The sequence below is a fragment of the Malurus melanocephalus genome, unplaced genomic scaffold, assembly GCF_030028575.1.
Source record: "Malurus melanocephalus ecotype Western Australia unplaced genomic scaffold, MMel_1.1 scaffold_612, whole genome shotgun sequence".
Classification (NCBI taxonomy): Eukaryota; Metazoa; Chordata; class Aves; order Passeriformes; family Maluridae; genus Malurus; species Malurus melanocephalus.
Window position 1 is genome coordinate 344,214 of NW_026623844.1, and position 6,286 is coordinate 350,499.

Sequence of the window (6,286 nt, forward strand, 5' to 3'; positions counted from 1 at the left end):
TGCTCAAACCCTGTCCAGCCTGGCCTTCAGCACTGCCRGGGTTGGGGCATCTGCAACTTCTCTGAGCAACCTGTTCCAGTGCCTCACCAGCCATACAGTTAAGAATTWTTTYRTAASAGCTWATCTAAATCCACTCTCTTTCAKTTTGAAGCCATTTCCCCTTGTTCTATCACCACACTTGCCTCTCTGRCATCCTTGTAGGATCCATTCAGATACTGGAAAGTTGCTRTGCRGGYTCTGTGCAACTTTCTCATCTCCTTAAATAATCTTTGCCTTCCTCTGCAGCCTCCATCCTTTGGGCACCAGTGACTGAGCTGGGGAGAGCTGAGCCTGCAGGATAGCAGCTCTGATGTGGATTTCCTGTGTTGCTGTTGGGCACTTCTGCCCTTACAGTTTGGAGAACTATGTGCATGTTTTCAGAAGGCTGCAGGGCCTCTGGGTGGCATGACAGAAGCTTGGGGCATACAATTGCTGACTGCCTGGGTATAATTCATAGCAAGTTAGGGTTTTTGCCTTTTTAAAAATATTTTTCCTTGAGCCAGATAAGACCAAAGTCCCATGCATGTGCTAACACACATGACAGCAAAACGTGCTTCTGAGTAAGTATTGTGAGTGACTGAAGTTTAAGTCTTGCTTGGCAGTTGAGAGCATTCACACTGAACACTTGATAGCAACAGCAGGCAGTGCTGGTGGGGAACGAGATACAGCGGCCAGATCTAGATTTCAGACCAGATGGATGTTGTTCATAATATTATTTGGGTGTGAATGGTTTCTACTAGRGTGTGATGTAAACTGATGAAGATTTTTTGTTTGTTTGTTTCTCAGGCTAAAAAGAATTAGTAATGCTGGCCCTAATTATACAAACGCAAGCTCAAAACCTCAAGATGAATACAGTCAGTTTTGGGCATACTGTCAGAGTAATTATAAAAAGCTCCTGTTGTCAAAATAGTTGCAAGTAAATCAGATACTAACACAAGTCACCGCACCAATATCGGTGTAGTTTGTAGAAACCTTGTTACATGTATAGTTTTCTGAATTGGAACAGCACTTTTCAAACACAGCAATTGAAATTTTAGTTCCTTGTAATRCAAGTGGAGTGTTTTTTTAGCCTGCCTTTGAAAATGTATCTGGAATATTTTTCTGTATGAGCAATGTGCGATTAAGTAGTATATTAGAGATACCAGCTCTTTTACAAAATCTTTTGTGCACTGTTTGTGGGAGAAAATGATGAAGAATCTTTTGTTACATATGTCTGCTTCCATTTTAATAGCTAGATTAAATGTTTAGATTAAATTATTAATTAATAAATGTGGTTTGCAAAGATTTTKAAGATGGTTGTTTCTTTATTCAAATACTGCAGTTAAATATTRTATAATATAACATCCATGCTTTGGATTAACTGGGGTTTGTCCATGCTGACATGTTAATTTTGGCCCTTCTTTCTGTGTGCACTTCTAATGCATATTCAGTTTATTTTGCTCTACCAGTACAGATTTTTACCATTTAAAATTATGCTTTAAAATAAGCTCAAAAGTTGCCACTCTGTACTACTTACTGTGCAAATTATTGCTGTGGTTCCTATTGATGAAATTTCAATATATGAGCAGGCTGCTGGCCATGCTCACATCATCCTGTACAATGCAATATATGTTYGCATTAGCAGAAGCTGAAGTGGTCTATTAAAACATTCAAGTTCTCACTCCATATTGAGAGCAGCAGATTCCTTCTTAATCCTCATATGGCTGATGTCTCTGCTGGAGTGTTAATAGATAGTCTAATTTGTGAGCTAAATTACTAATTGTATTATGAGCCTAAACCTTATTAAGCCTTTTGTGTAGAATTAGATCACAGAGCTTTGGGAAGCTGAATGCTGGTTGGGTTCTGTCTCCTCTCTTTAATGGCAGGAGCAAGTTTTACTCGTGTCTTTTCTTCAGCCTGCATAGCTCTGAGACTGCAGCTGATTCCTTTTGCTGTCTTCTACAGTATCAACAGAATGATAAGTCTGAAAAGCAGGGTGACTTTTAAGAATACCTGAAGGTTTCCAAACAGGGTCTCAGGTATCTGAAAGCAGTAAGAATCTGTGTTTAGCTGAGGTGAGACCGTGATTGGGACTAGAAAAGGATTATTCTGATTTTGTGTACATATACTGGGTGCAGGTCTACCTACATGGGAATTTTTGAAATTGTTCAAAAGCTTTGTAATGGCTGCAGTTGTATAACAGGATAGTGAATTTAGCAGAAGTATGTTCCTGTAATAATTCAGGTAGATGAACTCTTAAGTCACTCRAGTTAGATTTTTATTTCTGAAGATTCTCACTACCCACCTGGAGATGGAAAATACTTGCCTTATCATGCAGCTATGCAGYAGATTTCATGAGTTCTCCTCATTTGTTTCTGTTCAAATCTGTCTATTTTCAGAGTTGGTACATGCTCCCCACTCTGACTTTGCTCTGGAGTCAGCCTGGTRATGCAGCCCAGTTGGGGATGGAGCTGATTGCCTCCAGCAATGAATCAGTAATAAACAAACAACGTGGAACTTGGTGGATTTTGACATCACTTGCGATAAATTTTCATGCTGATGTAGAAGATGACCGTGAACTATTGTGCCTTTGATACAGGAATACTGCACTCAAGGCAATTAATTTTCTTTAGGAGAAAATATTTACAGCTACTCCATACGTTTTCCTGTGCATACACAAGATAGAGTTGCAGTGGTACTAAGTTTTACTCTCTGCACTTTATGCACAACAGAACTCTAAGCTGTGAGAAGCTGGTCTGTTTCACACCTGAAATTCTCAGAGCTCTACACTTAATGGCTTTGCTTTTACTGTTATAAATTAATTTGACATACACTGGTAATAAATKAAAATAGTAGGCTGTATAGCTTGTATCACATCATCTTACATTTTTAAAGAGCTTTTTCTTGCRTTACATTTAGTGTTTCTGCATCACATTTAGTAATATACTTTTTGGACTTTAGTTGTAAAAAAAACAGTGTCTGCCTTAAGAGGGAGAAAAATAAGAGGCTTAGCGTTGGTCTGTTGCATCTACATTGGTTCTCTGGAATTATATACTGTGCATTTATTGTGGTATGGTGAGCAGAGCAGCCAAAATTCATTGCCAAAAGCTGATTGTCTTCAGGTGTGGTCTGTAGAAGTCTGAATTTGTTAGGAGTTTCTGTGTAGCTCCCAAGTGTATTTGGTTTTTGAAGTATTGTGGTAGGTTAATAGTTTCTGAGAGGATATTGGTGTATTTAAAAAAAAATCCGCTGTTCACCTAATCAAATATACTGCATCAGGAGATGAAAACTCAAGGGCTCTACATCCTAAATTTCTGCTGAAGAGAAGTAATCATGCTGGAACTCACAATTGACCTTATCTACCTTTTGGTAGCAAATGCAACTTGCACTGGCTTAGATTTGCAGATKAAATAATTTGGAGATCCAGGAATGAAAGAACTTCAGAGGTTTTTGCATGCTTTGTCAGAGGCAAGGCTAGGAATGCAATGACTGTTCCAAATCAGGCTGCTGGTTCTGTAGAAAAGAATAATGCAGGTCATTGAGGCACATGCTTCATTAGAAAGGCTGAACTAATATTATAAACCCTAAAGGCATAACCTGATGTGCTGGGAAGGACTAAAGTGATAATGCTGTGCATGTATTCAGGAAGGCAAGTGAATTTTTTCATCTCTAGACTGTGCTTAAAAAGTACTTTATAAAGAGTGCCTTTCTACTCTGATTTTGTTAAATASTCTTGGTAACTCCTGTCGTCTGGCCTTGATTGATTTGTGGGGTGTGTTTGGTTTTCGTTTTCTCCCTTAGGATAACGAGTGGTAGTGAACATCAGTCACATTCTTGTGGTGGTGTTCTTTGTGCTCTTTTTGTACAAAAGGCCGGGAGTTTGTTGATATGAACATCAAAGTTGTATATATGTGCATTCTTGTTTGATCTAGTACACTACTTTTTTTTTTTTTTTTTTTGTGAGGATTCTTCAGCACCTTTAATAAGTGTTTTTGAGAGTGGGCTCCTATACAGCCATGGCAGCACTACACTCATCCCTCCAAACAGCATCCAGCCCTGCAGACTCAGAGAGATACCATTTCACTCACCCTTACACACTTACTGTGTAGGACAGACACTAGAAGCAAAATCTTAGTCTTAGAACTTTTAAAAACCACAAATAAAAAGAATCTAACGTTTTTCACCAGTTTTGAGGGGTTCTTTTTTCTTTCTTCTTTTTTTTCCCCCGTAAATAAACTTTTGTGATTATGAGAGCGGGGATGGGAGGACAGTTGTGAGATAACTACCTGCTTTACAGTGCTAATTAYGGTATATATTACATATTAATAGGGAGCTTTCTGTTGCCACAGGCAGAATCTCCCAGTGGGAGGTAACAGGAGAAAGCTGTCTGAGAAGCAGGGAGTGATGGGGAAGCCTGGCTCTGCTCCTGTGTGTGGTGGGGARTTGGTATGTTCATTGGAGCTGGGGGACTGCTCTGACAAACCTTGGAGCGTTGCATCTTTGCCGTGGAAGAAGCTGATGCTCTGCTGGCTCAGAGAGAGCTGAGCTCTGAGCGAGGGAATTTGTTCCAGAAGTTTTCCAGGGATTACTACCGCTGTCACTGCGTGAAATGTAGCGACAGTTTGTGCATGGACATGAAGCTTTATAAAAGCATTGCAAACTAAGAGCTTTTCAAGGTACATTTAGTTGCAGTGCTTTTCTGCTTAGGTTGCTTATGGTCTCCTATATTGCATTTATGCCATGGGAGTTTGAGAGCTGTGGCCTTGGTGTTTATTCCTAAAGGAGGGAACACTTGTATATTAAAAAAAAAGGGGAAGAAAAAAGCATAACTGTGTGATTGTTATGTTAAATGAATTTTAAAGCCGGTGAGAAGAGGCATTCAGAGATGAGAATGCTAGGGGGGAGAAATGAAAGCACATTGAAGCTGTTTCCCCTTGAGGGCTTTAGGCAGGATTGAGAAGAAGTGGTGCATACTGAAGCCTTGTTTATAGTCTTTCACTTACTGTTAATAAAACAGGGATGTTCTAAAAGGTTTCCATAATTAAAATGCAGTCCTTGAGTATAGTGCATTTTCAGAGTGGTCTAAAGCTCTGCTGCTTCTCAGGCTGCTTAAATCACTATTTATAAAAAATGCTACAGTGGACTTAGTGTTTTGAAGTTGTTTTCGATCAGAATGATGTTGGAAATGTTGGGTATTGAATAAATGAAAATAGAATTTATGGGGAAGCTGATAGGCGTACAAATTGACTGGTTAGTAACTAATTACCAGTAAAGAGATTGTTTTTGCCTTCTCTCTTTTTTCCATAATTGGCTGAATATTAATAAATTAGGTTTATTTCTGGAAAACAGCAAGTTTTAATGGTCTGGCAGAACTTAATAAGCAAAAAGCTAAAGAATTAGCATAATAAATAATTATTGCTTCCAGGGTTTTTATTGTTAAGATAATAAAATGTTAAAAAGCAAACCACTTGAGTAGAAAGTAATTGCACTGACAAGCACCACACAGCTAGCATTCACAATAAAGTAAACCTTCTCTCAATGTCAACCTGATTTGCTATCCACATAAATGCTTCCTCACATTATGGAAATGTGCTTTTTCTATCAACGGAAAAGAATAAAACTCCTGGCATCTAATTAATCTTGTGTGACATTTGATTTCATACTCAGGTTAAAACATGAGGCAGGTGGGTCTGTTTTTGCCCCCCCTCGTGTGCATGACCACAGGCAAATCTCTCCATTAATGTCAAACTGCATCTATGTGTCTGTGCCTCTGCCACATGTCAGTCATTAATGCATTAGCATCRCTTGGATTTGGTTCACATGCACCAGTTTTCTTGTCTGGAGGGCTCGGTAAATAGGGAACTGCAAGGCTTCAGCTCCAGATCACAAGCATTTCACCTTGACCCTCCCTGTAAAGGAAGAGGGATTCTGCTGTATAGGAGGAGGATTAGAAGTGGTAATTTGTAGCATTGGGAGTTTCTGAGCTAGTATGATCAAGGAGAAGAAAGAAGCAAAACCGATTGGGCTTTGACATTTTTATTGATTAAGAGTGCTCTTGTTAAAGACTCAGAACTTTTAATAATGCCTAAATGTATTACCTGCAGTAGTTAAGACTTGTTGATGGCAGGATTGCTTCTCTAAAGTGCACCGAAAAACTCCACAAAACTAGTTAGATGCATTATGGGTATTTTATTTTCTGAAGTTCCAGTTAATGGTTTCTGCCAGAGGCAGTGTGCATCACTTGAAAATGTGGTGGGTTTGACCTTGT